This window comes from Cheilinus undulatus, linkage group 4 (assembly GCF_018320785.1).
Source record: "Cheilinus undulatus linkage group 4, ASM1832078v1, whole genome shotgun sequence".
Taxonomy (NCBI): Eukaryota; Metazoa; Chordata; class Actinopteri; order Labriformes; family Labridae; genus Cheilinus; species Cheilinus undulatus.
Window position 1 is genome coordinate 14,564,640 of NC_054868.1, and position 22,038 is coordinate 14,586,677.

At 38.9% G+C, this 22,038-nt stretch overlaps 1 long non-coding RNA gene across 4 annotated transcripts; it reads right to left on the reverse strand.

The window, feature by feature from the left end:
* Positions 1-2,546: 2,546 nt before the first annotated feature.
* On the reverse strand, positions 2,547-21,339 carry LOC121508128. Of its 4 annotated transcripts, none has more exons than XR_005991784.1 (8): positions 18,803-21,339; positions 9,421-9,506; positions 9,035-9,143; positions 8,606-8,695; positions 8,260-8,402; positions 7,183-7,266; positions 5,858-5,984; positions 2,547-5,666 (listed from the first exon to the last, which is right to left on the reverse strand). It is a non-coding gene; the product is annotated as an uncharacterized LOC121508128 (long non-coding RNA). The 4 variants fall into 4 exon arrangements; XR_005991786.1 differs by lacking the exon at positions 18,803-21,339 and having other exon boundaries at positions 2,547-5,388; positions 5,479-5,666; positions 9,421-11,675; XR_005991783.1 differs by lacking the exon at positions 18,803-21,339 and having other exon boundaries at positions 9,421-11,675.
* Positions 21,340-22,038: the final 699 nt, after the last annotated feature.

Here is a 22,038-nt window from a genome sequence, read left to right on the forward strand (position 1 = left end):
AACCAAATGGCCTTGAACCATTTGGTAATCAGCATTTGGCATCTGAGTTTTAATGGCTGAAATTATGTTGTCAAGTTCTTGGTCAGTCACTGAACTGTATGATCCTCTTACAGACAAACCAATTTCATGCATTCTCAGGTAAACCTGTCACATCTCCAGGTTTAGTTAGTTCCAAGTTCCTCATGTTTCTAGTATTGTCATTTCCTGTTTTATTTTGGTACTTACCTTGTGTCTCTTTTCCAGATCACTCCTTCCTGCCCATCCCTACCTGTTTCCCCACATCCTGATCACCCTCATGTGTCTCACCTGTGTTGATTGTCTGAGTGGCTGCACCTGGTGTTCCCTGGCTGATTGTCTCCCACCTCGTGGATTTAGTTCATTCACTCCCTGTCTTCTGTGCAAGATCGTCTTGTTACCCCCGTGCGCATTACTTTCAAGCCTTTTTCCTGACAGATCATAGTGAGATTAGACCCAGTTCCTTGTTCTCAGTTTCCGAGTTTAGCTTGCCGATTTTGTACCTCTGCCTGGTAATATTGACCTCCTGTGTACCTAACCTTTTCTGATTAAATGGACTGAGATCTTCCTGGTTGTCCTGTGTCTGCTTTTGTGTCCTTTGCCTGACATTTCGTTACAAAACCATTCTCCTTGAAACACCGAGGCATTTCGCAATGCAGGAAACTGGAAGTTGTGTGTCCAGTAAACTCTTCAGTTTTTCTTCCTCTATTACAATTCTGGGATGTCCAGAACCTGGACCAACTTCTGTTTCCTGCTCCACAATAGGCATAGAACTGGCACTTATTTCCCTCTGGACAGCTTCAAGGAGGTTTTGAAGTCCTTCTGTTATCTCTGATACCCCTCCTAACTTCCCTCCTGGACCTCAGACACCGTGAATTTTGCTGTGTTCAAATCGTGCCAGTTTAAGCTCTTTTTGTGTTGTTTTTGCATGCATGTTTGTTTAAATAATGAATGGCTAGTGACCCTGAACATTTGTTATGTCCTAGCTCTAAACGTGCTGCTTTAATTTTGTCTTGATTACAACGTATCAGACTTTGAACATGATGCGGGCTTGCTCCTATAGACACACAGTGTTTACACTAGCAACAGGCAGTCTGTTGTTTACAACTCTGAAGCAATGCCTCCACTTACCTCTCCGCCTGACTGTGCTGGATGCTGTAGGCTTACCAAAAAGATAGCAGAACTTGAGGGTCGGATTTCCGGTCTCTATCAAATCCAGGAGGCTGAACTTATAATGGACTCTCTGGTCGCTGAGGCTTCCCGAGTCCCTGACAACAACATCACACTTCCCTGGCTCGGTCCCACCGCTTCCTTTGAACCGGGGCCATCGATGATACCATTGGTCCAGGAGGACAAGGACTGGCCTAGGCTTGGTGCTAAGCCGAAAGTCCGGAATTTATCCACACCAGCTCCTCAGGACTCTTGGACTGTCATCCGTGGGAAAAGGCATGGTAGGAATCCTTCCCACACTCCGCCATCTGGATCTCCTCCTCCTGCTGGGACCATTCAACTTGAAAATAAGTTTGACGTTCTGGGAGAAAAACATCTGTCCACGGACAGCCCGGAGCCTCCTGTTGGTCCAAACCCTCAGGTGAGCCCCAGCATCAGCCCACAACCCTGGTTATAGGGGACTCAATCATCAGGCATGTCAGATCTGGCACAGTCATAACACGTTGTCACCGGGAGCAACAGTCTGTGATGTCACCGATACAACCATCGAGGTACTTGCTAATAATCCAGAAATCACCAAAGTCATAATCCACGCAGGGACAAATGACATCCGTAAACAGCAGTCCGAACTCCTGAAAACAGACTTTCTCCACATGTTCAAAACTCTGAAAAGATCCGTGAGCCACATCCATGTGCCCAGTCCTATTCCATCCTATGGCCGTGGTCGTGGGCGTTTCAGCCGGCTGCTGGTGCTGCACACCTGGCTGTCATCAGCCTGTGCTGCTCACGGTGTCTTTTACATCTCCAACTACGACATCTTCTGGAATAGACGGGAGTTATTCAAAGACGATGATGTTCATCCAACAGTGACAGGAGGATTTTGAAAACCAGACAGGCTGTGAGCAACCACGGTATTCATTTTAAAAATCATATTCAAATTACAACTGCAGCACTCAAATCAGACTCCACCTGCTGCTTGAAATTGGCCCTTCTTGATGTTAGATCCTTGGTTAACAAAAGATTTCTGGTTAATGACATAATCTATGAAAATAAACAACTGCATCCTTCTCACAGAAACATGGCTGGATGCTACTGGGAACAAAAAGCTGATTGAAACAGCACCTACTAACTTCAAATTTTTACATTGTACAAGACAAAACAAAAAAGGTAGAGAGATTGCATTTCTCTATCATCCCAACCTAGACTGTCATACTGTTTGTCTTGGTGAATTTTCAACCTTTGAATACTTAGCTGTTGTTATTAAGTCTGTCGTTTCTACAATCATGTTCACAGTGTACCACCTTCCTAAACTAAGAACAGGATTTATTGATGATTTCAAAAATATCCATTGACTACGACCACATTGTCATTTCTGGTGATTTTAATATACATATAGACAATTCTGCTAATCTGGACACAAAACAATTTCTTAATATCTTGGACACATTTAAATTTATACAGCATGTTACCGGACCCACACATAAGCATGGACATACCCTTGACCTGGTTCTATCAAAAGGCCTCAATATTACCATAACAATCCCTGGTATTCTGGACATTGCACTCTCAGACCATTTTTGCATCTTTTTCAGTATGACCTGTTTCACCACAAATGACAATGTGGTCAGAACTGTTAACAAACGTTGTATTGATAAAAATGCTTCTTCTGAGTTCATTCAGCAGTACAGTAGTCATAATTTGCCCATCATGTCATCATGCAGCGACATGATGGACAATTTCAACAAAACAGTGAGTAACATCATTGATAATATTGCACCCGTAAAAACTAAATAAATTAACAAAAAAACAAAGGCTCGAAACGGGGGAAGAGTGAGGATGCTAAAAAGATCCTGAAGAAAGGCTGAAAGAAAATGGCGAAAGAGCAAACTGTACGTACATTATGAAATCTACAAACAAACACTAATCACCTACAATAAAGAAATCAAAATGTCAAAACAGCAGCACATCTCAAAAATGATCAATGAAAACAAAAATAATACCCGCTACCTGTTCTGTACAATTGATAAACTAATTAATCCCACCAGATCAACCCCTGCTGACTTCCTCTCCTCAAACAAGTGTAATGAATTTGCAACATACTTCAAGGAAAAAATTACCACCATCAGATCTAACACTCTTCAACTACAAAACAGCACCTCTGACCTTCTGTGTTCCTCAATTTACAAAAATTCCCAGACCAACATGTGCAATTTTAAACCTGTGAACATTAATGACCTTGAGGAAGTTATCAAACACCTCAAATCCTCTACCTGTTCTCTCGACCCCATTCCTACAAAACTATTTAAGTGTGTCTCTCATGTTATGTTACAGGATCTACTCTATATTATCAATGCATCTCTTCAGTCTGGTGATTTCCCCATTTCTCTAAAGCACGCCATTATCACTCCATTACTCAAACATAACAAGCTTGACCCATCAATAATTAGCAACTACAGGCCCATCTCCAACCTTCCCTTCAGTAAAATCATAGAAAAATTCGTCTACAATTAATTACACAATTACCTCACCCATAACAATCTGAATGATGTCTACCAATCAGGATTCAGAACCAATCACAGCACAGAAACAGCACTGGTAAAGGTTATCAACGATTTAAAACTCAACAATGATTCAAACAAACTCTCCATCTTTCTATTTCAGTCTGGACTGTTGGGTGCCACAAGGATCAGTTCTTGGTCCACTGTTGTTCAGCCTTTACATGCTCCCACTTGGTTCACTCATTCAGAAACACAATGTCTCATACTATTCATATGCCGATGATACAGCTTTATGTCTCACTCTCCCCTGGCAATCTCAATCCCATAAATCACTTTGTCAAATGCATCGATGAAATACACCATTGGATGTCACAGAATTTTCTTCAGCTCAACACAGATAAAACGGAAATCCTGCTAGTTGGTCCACAAAAACAGAGACAAGAATTCATTTCGCTTTCATCTTCATCTCCTTTTCAGTACAGTGAGCACGTCAGAAATCTTGGAGTTATAATTGATTCAGACTTAAACTTTCAACAACATATAACTGCCATCACCAAAACAGCCTTCTACCATTTAAAAAACATTTCCAAACTTTGGTCATTCATGTCTCAGACTGATTCAGAAAAACTGGTCCATGCATTCATATCCAACAGATTAGATTACTGTAACGCTCTCTATGCTGGACTTCCAAAAAAGACAATAAATCACCTTCAACTCATCCAAAACCCTGCAGCCCGCATTCTAACAAGAACAAAGAAAATCGAACACATCACACCAATCCTGAAAAATCTTCACTGTCTTCCCGTCCAATATAGAATCGATTTTAAAGTGCTACTTCTTGTTTATAAATCACTTAATGGTATTGCACCCCAGTATATTTCTGACATGCTCACTCACTATCACCCAACTAGGTCGCTCAGATCTTCGGGTATGGGCCTTCTAAATGTGCCTAAAGTTAAATACAAATCAGGTGAAGGTGCATTTAGCCACTATGGTGCTGTTCTATAGAATAAGTTGCCAGTTGACCTGAGGTCAGTAGACACTTTAAGTTCTTTTAAGAGTGGTCTTAAAACACTGCTTTTCTCTTATGCTTTTGACTGTTAGATAAAGTATAACATTAACATTTTGCCTGTGTACTCTAAGGAGTACACATGACTTGCACTGTACATGTGTGTGTGTTTGTGTGTGTATATATATATATGTATATATATATATATATACATATATATATATATACATATATATATATAGCAATATATAATACCACCATAATATGAACAATAATAACTTGTATATAAATATGGGGTAGTTATTATTAATAATGACAACTGAGGCCCTTGGCAGTATCACTGATGTGTGGGGAGGAGGGAGTGTGTTGTCAGGAAAGTCAAACTATAGATTTGTAAATCATAATTAAAAATGACAATAACAATAATAGCAATAATAAGAAACAATCACATCATTATTATTATCATTATCCCATTCCTTAATAGTATAATAATAATAATAATAATAACAATAATAATAATAATAATAATAATAATAAAGTAATGGTAACTATAATGATAATAATAATTATCAATTAACAATTCTCATTAGAATGGCCAACTAAAAGCATGAGTTATGGAACGATATTGGAAATCAGGTGACAGTCTGAGTTAGTTTATTGATGAAAGTGGACCAGGTTTCATTGAAGTCAATTGATCTGAGGGTGAGAGAGGCAGTCAAAAAACGATGATAAAGAAATGTGCAATGTCTGTAGAGATAAAAATTAAATTGTGATGTCTTCATGTACTCAAAGGGGTAGTGAAGGCAACGGCAGGGCAGGGCACCCCCCTTGTGGAGTCTGGACATGGGTGGTGGTGGTGGTGTGGGATGCAGGATGAGATGAGCAGACGACTTATGAAGAGCTGGACTTGATGCTGATGAAATGGGATTGAGATGGCTGGGGTGTAGGAGGGTCGCAGCTTTGACTTTGAATACCTGCAGAAGAGAAGAGATTTTAAAATACAAAATCAGCACCATTAGTCTAATGAAGTTGTGGTAAAATCTGACATGTTTACTTAAAAGTCAATGCCCATTATCAGCTGATCACCACAGCAGGAAGGGAAAGGTACCAGAAAGGAGGTAGAGACATGAATGAGCAGTAACATTATAAATATGAAACAGACTACCTGCTTCAGCTTCCACTGAGCTTCATTTCTTGGAAAACCATGAACTTCTCCTCAGCTGCTTGAGCCCTCAAAGGTAAAGCATCAATGCCCCGCCTTCTTGGTCTTATGAAATTTCATTCTCTTCAATCTAGGGAGGGACAAGACAAAACAGGTGAACCATGCCATATCATAAGGTGTCCTAGTTAATAAGCAATAGCTTGCCAAGTGGCTGGAGAAGTGATTTTCAGGTGGTTGGTGTAGTGAAAGTGATGCTGTAGTGACAACAGTACATTGTCACTATCACTGTTCTACAGTCTCATCAAGGCAGGAGCGCACAGGCCAAGAGGGATCACATCATAATAAATCATCTTATTTCTTAGTGAAGATCCTTAGCTGAGGTTGCATCTGCACGGTGCTCTTCCATCAATAGTATCAGCTCCGACAGTCTGGATGTTAAAACCGACATTCAAGTACATGCATAGGTTAGTTTTTATTATGGTCAGTGTTAAACTCCAGTCCTGATTTTAGATACTTCACAAATATTCTTATCATTTTCTTACAGCTGCTCTAACCTCTGATTCCAGTTAAATTTAATTATATTCCATTACTATAGCAAGTAAACACATCAGTGTGGCAGTTTTTATAAAGAAAAATAGGCTCTGCCATTGACCATCTCATAGGTAGGCTCCATGATAAACCTTGACTTCTATGTTGAAGCATATCAAAACTGCACATTTAAACTTGTGCTCACCATATCATGGATTACACAAAAACATGAACTTGTTGGAAGGCTGCTCAAGGACCTAATCTAGACAGCATGCATGTCTAGATTAGATGAAGACAGTGTCAAAGCTACGATAAAGTGGTACCTGTTCATCCACAAAGCTCACAAGGGGTATTTCATTTCATAGTGTACATGGAGAAATAAGAGGTACATTTAAAGTAATTTCTGTGAACATTTGAGACTTCATAGTGATATTAAAGACATTAATCCATTCAATTCAAATGTTTACATGCTGATCTGTTGCTTGTGTGACCATAGTCTTTACTCTTTCTATATTCTATGTCTAGCTCTGAATCCAGTACTGTACAACAATTACAAAAACAACCTTCTGTACTCAAATTAATCTGTGAATAAAAGCACAAGACCAACTTTAAAATAAATCAGTATAATAGCTTAATCGGTGATTCTCTGCTGAGAGATGAGATATTTTATCATGAAAGAGCAGTTATTCTGTAAGCTTTAACTAACCTTTGTGGGAGATGCAGCACTATGAAGACAGACATTTTTACATGAAACATATAAAATGTATAAAACATAAGCCGCCTTAGTGGAATGGGCAAACCTTGGTCTGGAGATTTCCTCAGTCTGTCTCAATTACTTGGATGTATGTCAGCCAAAACACATGGAACCTCTTGTGCTGGATGATCTGTAATTTAAGTAAAGGTTCAGAACCTCACAAACTCTGATACTAAATTTAGAATACTGTTAAGTGTAGCTAGTCAATTTCTGACAAAACACAAGGGGCAAAAATGTTTGCATTTACCACTTCTTATAATCATTTCAAATTCCTTTCCATTATGCGGCAAAAACACAGAATAATGAAGGCCAAACAGAGTGAATGAGAAGTGGCTAATAAATCAGTTATATTATACTGAAAGCTAGGATTGGCACAAAAAAAAGTGTGGGGTGTCCTCTCCTGATTTCTGGTTAGACAAAATATAGATGCAATAGATGCAATATAACAAAACACTTAATGGAAGTGTTCTGATAAGCAACTAGTGAACAAACGCTTAACTTTTAGATTCGTAGAGCAATATTCTAAAAAGATAAACAGTTAATTTTTACACATGCAGCCTTTTTAATGCAGAGAACAAGGAAACACAGTGATACTATTCCTATTTCATTTCATGATGTTGTGAGAAGGTTTTTTTTTTTTTTTTTGATGGATTCCATTCAATTAGTTCTTTGACAGTACAAATCTGAGTAATCAAAAACAATTCAGTCTACAGCTTAAACTAATTTATGGGCATGTAGAGCACGTAGTCCCATATTCCAACTTTAAGAGAAGATCCATCACACTTCTCTTTTGGAAGTTATGATCCATAAACTGACATATGACCTACCCCATATGTTAACCAAATTAACAAGCAGCAATCATGGAGAACATTACTGTTTCAAACACAAGTTTACACTAGTAAGTTTTTTTTTAATTAATAGCTTTACATACAGCTTCATAAATACAAGTGCTTTATAAAGGTTTAATTGTTCTAATAATATAGAGAGTAACATAACTGAGAAAAGTCTGTAATCCTGTGCAGGTGTTCATTTTTACATCTACAAAAAGTAACAGAAATGTTCACATTACAGAGATCTTCAAATTGACCTACTAAAGCAACTTTTACTGCAGTACTATACACACCCCTTCACAGATACCTGACGCGTCACAGACATGGACTCGCTGTCTAAGACTTCTGAGCTGTACATGGTTAGAGACCAGACCTGACCAGGGTGCAGGTTTCTTATTCAGACTCACAATCTGAACACTGAAGGTACAGGACAACCCTGATGATAAAAATGAAGACAAAAGTTACAAGCAAGGAAGTCTACCATATCTATACAAGACAAATGACCATCTATACATGAGTGATACGTGAGTCACATGAATCATAAAGTTAATTTCATACAGGTATTCATTGTTCACAGGACCGTATTCATGAACCAGTCTGAACTGTTTTAACAGTAAAGTGACCGGTACTGATAATTACCTTCAAATCCTTGAAATTCACATTATGAACCTCATGGCTCTCAGGTAAACTGAGACATAACTCCTCAGAGGAAGGCTTATGGTAGGCTTCCTGTAAGAAAGACTGATATGTATACCAACATTTTTGGGCTAAAGTCAAGTAGAAAACAGAACAGAAGAAAGGTATTGTGTATAACATCTGTTAAAGGATGAAGACTAACGCTACATGTACAGGCATAATAAGCTAACAACATAAGAGTGTTCCTGTGTTTTCCACCAAACATTACAATGATTTTGCTTCAGTGCAGTGGTAGAAAATGCAAACACTGAAACATTTATGTTACAACATCTTACAGTATATAAATTTTTATTTTAGTTAGCTAACTTTGAAGCTATAATTTATTTTCAAAAAATTAAACACCTTAGATCATCAATTAAGCGCTTCTCTTACCTTTGTTTTTCAGTAATCCCATTATATGAGCAGGTCTCTCTTTTATGATGTTAAGACTTTGAGGGCCTGTGGTCAGGGAGCCCTAAAAGCCATCCAAGCACAACTGGTTCTGAAAGACAACAAATATTGAAGTAATTTTAACAAAAAAGTTTTCTAAGCAACTGGTTGAATAGCCAAATGATATGCTGATTGTATATGCATATTTAAATCTTAATTTTTTATATTTTTGTCAGTTTATTTATTTTTATATTTGATGTTTGATTTCTGTACATTGAGAGCAAAACTAACCAGAGTCAAATCCTTGTTGTGTAAGCATACTTGGCCTGTAAATATGAACAAACAATCTGATATGCTGATTGTTTGTTCATATTTACAGTAAACCTTACCTCCACCACATGATTACAGCCCCCTTTATGGAGTCCTGTGAAGGGTTTCCTCCAGCATGTGTTCCTTTCATGTCCTCAGCTGCTCTCTGTTTTGATGAGAAAAATAAATAAATAAATAAAGGAAAAGTAACAGATGAACCACTTAATTCTCTGAAACTCCTCTGGAGTGACATGTCTTTCCATCTTAAGAATTGTAGAAGAAGGAGGAGGTCACGTGACCTGCAGTCAAGATGGCTGTGTAGCACTTCGCTCCTGCTCTTCTCTCTCCCACTTTCGAAGTTTAAAGTCCTTTAATGATAAAATCTGATCTTCTAATCAACTGCCTTTCACAGGGAAACAAACCTTAAACCAAACTATGGCAGAAGGGACTAGACGACAAACTAAAATCAACTTCAAACCAACGGAGGAGATCGCCGACATACAATCACTGACAAACGTGATTCAATCAGTGCTGAAAGACCAACGTGAGTTTATTGAAAGCCAGTTTTCCAAGTTTGAAGGTCGCCTGGATAAAATACAAACTCAAGTCTCTGCAAATACTAAAGACCTGAAAAGCTTATAGACAGAGCACCAAGAGCTGGAGGCCAAAGTAAATAAAATGAATGAAATGTTGCAGCGCAAATGCCAGGTGTTGGAGGAGGCCATGGCACTTCACGAAGACCAGAGCAGAAGGGACAATCTCCGTATCATTAATCTACCGGAGTTGACTGAGGGACCACACACTTTGTCATTTTTTAATGCTACAATTCCTAAATGGTTTCCTAAGCTGACGGAGGGACAGGTAGAGGTGATGAGAGCACACCGAGTTGGCCCTGAACGCACCGCCGGAGGACCACCACGCTCAGTCATCCTCAAATTGCTTCGCTTCACAGACCGGGATAGAATCCTCAAAGCAGCCAGGGAAACTCCGTTGACCATTGACGTCAAAGCCATCCATTTTTCAGTGGACTACAGCAACCACACCGTGAAATGACGCAGAGCATTCACTGGAGCCATGGAAGAAGCCAGGAAACAAGGCTACAACCTGTTCCTACTCTACCCTGCCAAGTTAAAGCTAACCCGTGGATCAGAATCAGATATCTTCGGCACCTGTAAAGAAGCCGAAGATTTTCTTCACATTGATTGACTGACCAGCAGTAGCTACATGCAGCGCTGGAATATTGGTATGTGTTATGTTTAAACATTATAATCGGACATGGATATCACATACCATATATTTGTGTGGAGCAGGAGTGTATTTTCTTTGTTGTTGTTCCTTCTCTCTATCATTAGCCTAAAAAATTGTCTTTAATTTAAATGGACCAGTGAAAAAAGGCTAAATAGAGTACATTTGCGTTTCCTTTTTCTAACTGTTGTATTAACATACTACTCCCTGCCATGGCCATGAGCTTACACTCATTGTTTTATGTTCTGGGGAAGGGGGAAGGAAAGTTCTTGGAAACATACAGGATTATCAGATAAATGACAAAATATAAATACAATATATGCAGAAATTTCCCCTGTGGGTTTTTTGCATTTTTAAGTGTTACGTATGTAAATGGTTAAAGATTTTCCTTTTTTTGCTTTACATTCCCTTTCCCACTTATGTCAATTCTGGACTATAACGTACACTAGAACTATAGTGGGAGAAGAGTAGTAGCTGAGGATGCTGAGCCAACTTTTCTCAAGTCAGGTGTCTTATGTTAGGTCGGGGGGGTATCCCATCCTTATTGGGATTCATAGGGATTTTTTTAAAGGGGTTTCTTTGTGTATTTTTTCTTTCCATTTTGTTTTATTTCTGCGGGTTATGCGGCGGCTGGGGTTTGGGGGATAAGATCTCAAAATTATTTGATAGCCTCACACAAAGTAAATTGCTCTCAATCTTTATTAAACTGAACTATTATGACAACTCACATGAATACCATTGATGTAGCCAGTTGGAATGTCAATGGCCTTAATGACCCAATTAAATGATCTGCATGCCTTGATTTTCTGAAGAGACATTTGATTGAAGTGGCGCATATTCAGGAATCCCACCTTGTGAGTAAGGATAATCAGCGTTTCGCAAATAAAAACTATTATACAGCCGCTGCGGCATCATTAAACTCTAAGAGCTGTGGTGTACTAGTGGTCCTCAAATGCAACCTTTCTATAAATATTGTGGAAACATTCGGAAGCACGGGTGGCTCTATTGTATATATACACCGCGTTCCACATTATTATGCAAACGACGTTTTTCTCTGATTTTCTAAATATCAATGCAAATGACAGTCATGATATTTTTCAAGTCATCAACAGTTAGAGTATAATTCAAATGTTTTTGTACAAACTTCATAATGATAACTATTTTTTTTTTTTAAATAAAAACATCAAAATGCACTTTTCCACATGTTCCACATTATTAAGCAGGCCACAGGTTTCAGCAATATGAGAAAGAAAAAGGATCTCTCTGCTGCTGAAAAGTGTCAAATAGTGTAATGCCTTGGATAAGGAATGAAAACATTCGATATTTCAGAAAAAATTAAGCATGATCATTGTACTGTGAAGAAATTTGTGGCTGATTCAGAGTACAGACGGGTTTGTGCAGATAAAGACATAATGAGGAAGGTTTCTGATGGACAAATACATCAGATTAAGAGAGCAGATGCTAAAATGCCATTTCAAAGCAGCAAACAAGTATTTGAAGCTGCTGGTGCCTCTGGAGTCCCACCAACCTCAAGGTGTAGGATCCTCCAGAGGCTTGCAGTCGTGCATAAACCTACTATTCTGCCACCCCTAACCAGTGCTCACAAGCAGAAATGGTTGCAGTGGGCCCAGAAATACATGAAGACTCATTTTCAAACAGTTTTGTTGACTGATGAGTGCCGTGCAACCCTGGATGGTCCAGATGGAGGAGTAGTGGATGGTTGGTGGATGGCCACCATGTCCCAATGAGGCCGGGAAGTCAACAAGGAGGGGGCGGAGTCATGTTTGGGCTGGAATCATGAGGAGAGAGCTGATAGACTCCTTTAGGGTCCCTGAAGGTGTGAAAATGACCTCGGCAAAGTATATAGAGTTTCTGACTGACCACTTTCTTCCATGGTACAAAAAGAGAATTGTGTGTTCTGTAGCAACATTTTCTTCAAGCATGACAATGCTCCATCTCATGCTGCAAAGAATATCTCTGTGTCATTGGCTGCTATGGGCATAAAAGGAGAGAAACTCATGGTGTGGGCCCCATCCTCCCCTGACCTCAACCCTACTGAGAACCTTTGGAGCATCCTCAAGCTAAAGATCTATGAGGGTGGGAGGCAGTTCACATCAAAATAGCAGCTCTGGGAGGATATTCTGACATCCTGCAAAAAAAATTCTAGCAGAAACTCTCCAAAAACTCACAAGTTCAATGGATGCAAGAATAGTGAAGGTGATATCGAAGAAGGGCTCCTATGTTAACATTGAACTTGTCCTGTTAAGATGTTTTTGATTGAAATAGCTTTGATTTCAGTAAATATGACCCCCTGATGCTGCAATTTCTACAAATGACCATTTTTAGTTCTTTACAACCTATAAAATGTTTTAAAAAGCTGTTGTGCTTAATAATGTGGAACAGTGCATTTTGAGTTTTTTTTTTTTTTTTAATAATTTTTGTCATTATGAAGTTTGTTCAAAAACATTTGAATTATGCTCTAATGGCTGATTACTTGAAAAATATTCTGACTGTCATTTGCATCAATATTTAGGAAAAATCAGAGAAAAATATCATTTGCATAATAATGTGGAACGTGGTGTAAAGACTGTTTTGGCGGGACGTAAAATTGCATTTGTAGCCCTTATGCCCCTAATCAGATTGATCCGAATTTCTATTGTTACATTAAAGATATCTTAACAAAGCTGCAAGGTTTCTCTGTGGTCGTAGGTGCCGATATGAACGCAATTCTAGACCCAATTCTTGATCGCTCTGGTCATTCACCTTATTGTCACAACCGACTCATGTCTGCCTTTCATGGCTTTATATCTGATTTTGGCCTCATTGATTTATACAGAGCAATAAACCCCACCTCCAAACAATACAGTTTTTTCTCTAACAGACACAAATGTTATTCTAGAATAGATTACCTGCTAGTCAGTCCCAAAACCTTTTCCTGTATACATCATGTTAATATTCTTTGCACTCCATTGTCAGATCATAGTATAGTTACAAGTAAATTATCCCTTGCGCATGCACCCACTAGAGCCACCAGGTGGCATTTCAATACAGCTCTCCTTAGAAACAATGAATTCTGTAATTTCTTTAGAGTAGCTCTTTCCAATTTTCTCTCTGATGATGTAGGGACTACTGATGACCCAAGGGTCCTCTGGAATGCTGTTAAAGGTTGTATAAGGAACACAGCAATTTCATTCTCCTCCCATCAATAAAACTAAAGTCAGTCAAATAAGTAATTTAGAGAATACTTTAAACTCTTTGGAGTATGACCAACAAAACATGGGTTTCTCAGAGGACAGGAAGAAACAAATAGAGATAGCTAAATTGAAATTAAATGCCCTGTTAAGAACCCGAGCTGAATTTCTGATTCACAGATCCAGAAGACTTTATTACTTTAATGGTTCCAGACCAAGTTGCCTCCTTGCTCTGAATCTACAGAAAGGTGAAAAGAATGCGTGCATTTCATCTATTTGCTCAGACCAGAAAGTCTTAACCAAACCCCAAGATATTAATGCAGAATTTTACTCTTTCTACTCAAAACTATATAACTCTGAAATTTCCTTGGACAAACTTAAATGTAACAACTTTTTACAAAATGCGACACCTCCTAGCCTATCTACAAAGGAAGCTAATATTTTAGGTGCTCTTATTATGCTTGCAGAGTTGAAAACGGCTGTCACAGGAATGAAAAGGGGAAAATCTCCCGGATGGGATTGCATTCCACCAGAATTTTATTCCATGTTCTGGGATCTGCTCGGTCAGTTTCTTTTGGACATGATTAATTTTTCTATTGAAAAAGAAGCCTTCCTAAAAGATATAAATTTAGCTGTAATATCTGTACTTCCCAAACCTGGCAAAGACTCTACTCTTTGCAGCAATTATAGACCACTCTCCATCCTAACCACTGAAATAAAAGTGTTTGCAAGTATTCTAGCCTCCCGTCTCGAACCATACATGACCAAACTGGTTCATTGTGACCAAACAGGTTTCATTAAGCCCCAACTGGCCTCTGACAATATACGCTGACTTCTGTACATTATATATGCTGCCAAAGACATTTCATCCCCAAGCGCTGTATTTAGCCTGGATGCTGATAAAGCATTCGACAGGATGGAGTGGGAATATCTGTGGGAAGTGCTTAAGCAATTTGGTTTAGGTTCAAATTTTATCAAAATGACACAATTACTTTATAAAAACCCTACAGCTATGATTATAACAAATGGTATTACTTCCCCCCATTTCCAAATTTCGCGTTCTTGCCGCCAAGGCTGTCCATTTAGTCCTTTTCTATTTGCCCTTTCACTCGAACCACTTGTACAAACTATTAGTGAACACCCACTTATTTTTCCTATTATAATCAATAACACCAGGCACTCGATTTCATTATATGCCGATGAAATTTTGTTATACTTAGAGAAAGCTTCTGTCTCAAATCCTTATATTTTAAAAGTATTTGAAAATTTTAGCTCTTTGTCTGGATATAAAATAAATTGGACAAAATCTGCTCTTTTACCATTGAACCAGGGTATTACACCAAGCACTTTACCGGTGAATGTCCCTATCATTAAACAATTCAAGTACCTTGGAGTTGAAATTTTTCCCTCAGTGAATACCATAATAACTAATAACTTTTTGGACATATATAAAAAGGTTGAATCTGATCTCAGCAGATGGACTAATTTTTCTATATCCCTGCAAGCCCGGGTATCAATTGTGAAAATGGATATCCTTCCGAGTATTAATTTTTTCTCATCTATGCTACCACTTCCTCCCCCAACAAATTATTGGAAGAAAATCAATACTTTAATCTCTAAATTTATTTGGAGCGGGAAACACCCCCTGGTCAAGATGTCCACAATACAAAGAGATAAATCTAAGGGTGGTCGCTCAGTGCCAAATTTTAAGTATTTTTTTTTGGTCTTTTGTTTTAAGACCTCTTTCTACCTGGTTCAACCCAGAGGCAGACGCATCTTGGAAACATATTGAGGTAAACCTTGCTTCACCACATAGACTAGAAGATCTAGTTTACTCCAATATTTCACCTAGACAATTAAAACTACGTCTTGGCCCAATTGTATCATTCTTGTTGTTGACTTGGCGGAATGTAGAGAAGGTGTCTAAAACAACTCTTAATTGGCATCTTAACAGCCCAGTTTTTAATAACTACTCTTTAATCACTGGGGGAATTTCTTTTTCATCACAAACATGGTCTTCTAAAGGTATAAACAAACTGGCAGATATCTTTGATCAGAATGGACTGAGAGCATTTAATGATATTCGGAACTATTATGATTTACCTGGATCATCGTTTTTTCTGTATCTTCAGTTACGAGCGTCCCTCAAAGCTTATGGTGTTCCATGGAATGAACCACTCAAAACACATTGCCTCACTCTATTTTGACCATTCAAGGACAAACTAAGGGTTTAGTATCTAAACTATATACACTGTTAAATGTCTCTTCATATAAACCTTTGAGTATTGAAAGAGTGTGGACAAAAGATCTTGAACACCTGTTAGAGCTGCACCCACTTGACTGGGATAATATATGGAAATGTATTGGGGAAACTTCTAAAAACCCAAATCATCAACAAATTCATCTTAACTTTTTACATAGAACCTATCTCACCCCCAGGAAAAGGTATTTAGTGAAACTTACATCATCACCAAAATGTACTTTGTGTTCTGATGGACCTGTTGCATCTTTCATACATATGTTTTGAACGTGCAAAGATGTTTCTCACTTTTGGAAATTGGTCAGCTCTTTGCTGACAGAAATCTTGGATTTTGTAGTGCCATGTACCCCCACTGTCTTGCTCCTGAATGACTTGTCAATGTTAAACATATCTCTTTCTAAAAAACGTTTATTACTCGCTGGCCTAACAGCAGCAAAAAAAATGCTGGCCACATGGTGGAAACCACCACATTCTCTCTCAAAATCTCAGTGGCTAAATATTTACCTTGATGTTGCTGTTTTGGAGCTCTCAGTGGCTAGGTTCCATGGAGCTACTACAAGAACAATTTTATCTTGGGAAAGATCAAAAGACATGATCAAAAAAATTTTGTGATTTGTTGCTCTGTTTGATCATTTTCATTGCAACTTCATAATCATCTGTGAAGGATGGTGAATTAATGTGTGCTTTGTTGTGTGGACAATAACTGCCTTTCACCTCTTTGGCTGAGACTTCTCCTCAGTGGCAGAGTGGTGGAGGTATGCTGGCTTGGCGGTGGTGGGTGGGGACTCTACAGGTAAGGATCCACCTGCGGTGTCTTTGCCCACCGCTGCAAAGTCTGTATGCCTCAGGGCACCATTGGGGGGACTTAGTTGTACTAATAGTAGAACAGAAAACTGCCTGGAACTTGGTATTAATAATTACTATTATTATTGTTATTATTATTATTATACCATTTATCATCGCTATTTACCATTGTTATCATATTATGTTTTATTATATCTCATGGAGATCTATCTGGGGAGGGGGGAGGGGGATGTCACCATTTGTAATCTCTTTTTTTTTTTGTCCTGTTTTGATTTATTTTAATTTGATATGTCTTGACTTGTAATATATAATTGTTTCTACAGTGAACTGCGTATCTTTGAAAATGGTAATAAAAATTTGATCGCAAAAAAAGGATTGTAGAAGAAGAACTTTATCTACATTAACAGTAGTTTTAAAAGAGGTGTGCTTTTTTTGTAAGATACTAATCATTGTATAACAAACATAGCTGTTGCTGAACTCAGCCTTTGATCATAATTTATGAATTCAATCTGAACCTATTCAAGCCAGGCAGACAGTCTTATCACACACATGTTTTGGATGACAATGGCGAAATCATAAGCCCGACTTTTTTCTACTGACCTGGTACTTACACCACGCTAATAGAAGCATAGAAAAGCGTTAATGTAAACATTTAAAATAACATGCAGAATCATAACATACTAACTTACCGGTAAAAGTTGACAGAGAGGAAGACCTCGTCATCATTGTAGTAACAAGCAACAAAGCAATTTCCTTGGAACATAGGTCTACAGATAACAATTGATTTGAAGTGATTTTGTTGTTTTTGAAATAAACATGAGTTAAAATAATTGTCATAATTATATAAACGCCCCTTGATCAAATATGTGGGTTACCGGGTTGTGCAAGCAGTATGTTTGAAGGCTGTGCATCACCCAATTATGTGAAATGTTTGCCGGTTTATTTTCTGATCGATTATTGAGTCTCGACGTTGAGCGCTCACAGGACACGAAAGGTGGTGGCTTGGTCACTAATTCAGTCAGTTATCAGAAAACAACAGGCTCAAAAACATCCTGGAAAGGATTATTACAGCTTTATTACAGCGTCTTCACGCCAGCTGTCAGTCCGCGTTGTCTTGGCAACGAAGTCACTGTGATTCTTACAGAAATTGACATGTAAAAGCATTGGCATCAATCTATTCAAATGTAAAGAATGAATAATAATAATATGATAATAATAATAATAATAATTATTATTTATTAATAAATAAATAAATAAATCACGTAACTAGTTTTAAGGGAAACTCGTGACGCGACATCAACTTCTTTACGGTTCCGTTGATAATAGCGTCCATAGCAACCACCATAGCAACAGCTAAAGAGACCTGTAAGAATGTACGTGGAAATGAAAAAGTAGGGCTCGTATACATAAACCGAATGGATTCTGTGAACATAAAGTGTATATTTGTCACTACAAAAGTTATCAAAACGAAGCTAAAGCCACAAGCTATCTTAAAATATAGCAATTTCCACCGAAAATAGAAGGGATGTCCGCCATGTTTTTGGTTCACGCTGGGGACAAACTCGGCAGTCACGTGACATAAAGTTTGCCCATCTAAAGACTATGTAGATACATGCGTGTGTAAGTAACGCTTGAGAGGGCCAATGCGTGACGATGAAACGCATCCTCCAGTGGACGGGCAGGTCTATTATATGCTTTGCCGTGATACCAGGTTGGTTAGCTCCGCCAACAGAAAAAGATATAGGTTCAGACCATAAATAATTTAATAATAGAGGTTATCATGACTGTGGCCTGTTTTGCTTGTGAAGTCTAATAGACTGTGGGGTGTTCATGAATCATCTAATCGATTAGGAATACCTCCACTAGTTTAGCAAACTAGGGGGCCCCCAAACAGCATCTTGCACCCCACAAAGCTAGAAATGGCCCTGGCTGTGTGTACTGACTGTGACAGTAAAAACTCACATTTGGAGGAGAGTCTACATCGCCTTGATTTGGAATTCCAGCAAAAGGATGACTGGATCCATGGATCAGCCAGCAGCCAGCGCCACCCTCCGCTCTGGTGTAACAGCTGGTTTCGGCCTCTGTAGCAACTCTACCTTGGGTGAACTCTATGTGTCGAGCCACGGGTCCGGGCTGTGCTGAGGGTCCTCCAAAAGGAGCGGTGCTCCCCCTTAGGGAAGCTAGCAGAGGACATCTCCACAGCACCTGTGGATCGGACTGCAGGGACACAAAAACTGCAAGATCCTGGGGTTGGCATGGAAGCTGGGTTCCTGTTGCCCCCCTGCTCACATCTGCCCTGGACTCTGTTGCCCCTTATAAAGAGAATAGGTCAAACAATGCAACCCAACTGTGGCTGACAGAGTGCCAGAGAAAGAGAGTCAAAGAGAAAATGCAGAATAAAAGAAAAGAAAGAGAGTGGAAGAAATCAGGTTTGAAAGTTTTTAAAGATATTTGGAAGAATGCATTGAAAAACTTTTAAAAGGCAGTTAAAGACACAAGGGCAGCATTTTATTCTAATTTAATTTTAGTTTATCATTCTAATCCTAGAGTTTAAGGTTTTAGAGTCCATCACCATCCTTTCCCCTTCCCATTTTACTGATGCTTCCAGTGATTTATATGAGAAGTTTTTAGTTTGTTTTAATAAGAAAATCAAGGACATCAGGGAAAGCATCATGCCCCCAGCCTGTATTCTAAACACAAGTAGGGATATTTTAAATTATTTTAGCAGTTTTGAGCCGGTGTCCTTGTCCTTATCTGAAATTTTAGCCCAGATAAAAACAGCTACAAGTACTCTTGATGAGATCCCCACCAAATTTCTCAAGGAGGATTTTTTTTACACAGTTGGGCCCAGCATTTTATCAGTAATCAATAGTTCTTTCACAGAAGGTGGTCCAACATCTTTTTAAGAAACCCAACCTGGACCCCTCTGATTTTAATAATACAAGACCTATTTCAAAACTTCCATTTTTATCAAAAATTTTAGAAAAAGTGGTTCCTACACAGCTTTTATCTTTTATGTCTCACAATAACCTCTTTGAAAAATTCCAGTCTGGTTTCAGAGCAGGTCACAGCACTGAGACGACCTTCCGCAAGGTGACCAATGATTTATTTTTAGCAGCTGATAGAGGGGAGAGAGCCATTTTAATTATTTTAGATCTCATTGCAGCTTTTGATACCGTTGATCATGCTATTTTAATTGAGCATCTTAGAAACTGGGTGGGCATCAGGGACACTGCTCTTAGCTGGTTTTATTCCTATCTTTTATGGCGAACCTTTTTGGTCACCATAGGTAATCACTCCTCCTCTACCTCTATTCTCGCTTGTGTACTGCAAGGTTTGATTTTAGGTCATTTTATTTTCCATTTATATGCTGCCCCTTGGCCAAATAACCCAGAATCACCGGGTCTCCTTTCACTGCTACGCAGACGACAAACTGATATACCTGCCTCTGAGACCTGAGGACCCTGGAAGCCTAGCTGCTGTTACAGACTGTCTACATGATATCACTTGCTGGATGGCACAGAATTTTATTCAACTCAATAACTCAAAATCAGAAATAATACATTTTAACATTCAAAATGCCACCCACCTCTTACATTTCTGGTCCTTAGGTCTCTTTTTATGTAGTTGGGTTCCTGTGTTGCCTGGATTCGTCTGTTATTCTGGGTTTTTAGTGTCTTTTATTCTTATTTTATTCTGGAACTTTATATCTCTAGGTTTCATGATGTATTTGTAACGGCATGTTTTTAGGCTCTATAATGGGTCTACTAGGATGATTATGATGCTGGAGTTATGCTGCTGGCTTTATTTTTCATGGGTTCTCCTGTTGATGTGGTTTTGTCTTATGTTCTTTGCTTGTGCTATGATGCTTTGTATTAATTGTGTTTCTGCTTATTGTCAAAGTACTTTGCAAACCTCTGTTTTTAAAGGTGCTGTACAAATAAAGTTAATATTATTATGATTATTATTATTATTCTCTGATGACTCCTCCTTTAGTACTCTGTTATTGATTTCATGGAGGACTTGTAGATGTTTGCCTTGGCAGAGGCCACAGAGCTTCTTAAGAGATCACTGTGCAGCCTGGTACTGGACCTCACACAGCTCCTACATTTGTTGTGGGACCAAATCCAACTGGAAACTTGGTCTTTAGTGAGCTGCTAAATGGTCGAACACTGGTTGAGCTAATGTGTGTCAGTGTCACAGAAGGGGCAATATGCTTTTGCCTCAACATTCCTCATCCCTGACGTAGCAGATGGTTTGTCTTCTGTGTATTTGGATCCATGAAGAACGGATATGGTACGTCGTCCCTGACGTCCATCTGACCTTTTTCCCTTGTTCTCCATTTGACCTTTACTGGGAATCTGACTATCGAAGTCTTGGCACTAAGACTCATACTTAAGCCACTCTGACAAGTCTTAAGCCATTTTTACACAGAGATTCTGCAATAAAGGCAAAAAAAATGCCTGGCTCTCTTCCGCAACGAGCAATTCACACAAAGATGTAACAGAGCCGTGCACGCCGGAGCTTACACACACACACCCAGGCGGGGTAATCAGATGGCAGCCACTGCCTGAGCTGCTGCTTTCAATGAAACTCAAAACTCTGGATTTCTCAGTTCAAAACTTTGTATTTTCTAAATGAAATACGGGGAAAATAACATGAACATTCATTTTGATCGATTAGATCCAATAGACTTTTTTTCCTCCATGTTTCTGAATTGGAGGTCCAACTTTAAGCAGTGTCACAGCGCACTTATTTTCGTTTGAGGTCGGAAACTTCGGAGTACCGAGCTCACTTGAACACATCATGGAACTTTTCAGACACTGCTGTGAGCAGAGATGTGTCTGTTCTCTCCTCTCCTGTACAGAGTGTGATCAGCTCTCTAACCTCGCAGTCTCTTCAGTTAATCCACATTATTCTTTGTTTTATCCCGCTGTTGTTTTCTCCAATGAAATGCCGCTTGATTAAACCGCACTGATTTTTAAATCTCCCGTTTATGGAGACAGCAGTGCACACTCGCCATTGCGAAATGCAGAGACATCCTTTCACACTAGTTGCGGAAAAGTCTGTTACGGCTCTGATACTACCTCTCGATCCGGATCAGAGGTGGGGCAAGATCGTGCAACGTAAGCGTGCAACATAAGACCCACATCTCAGCTCACTCTCACCATCTGGACCTAGAGTTTTCAGCATTCCCA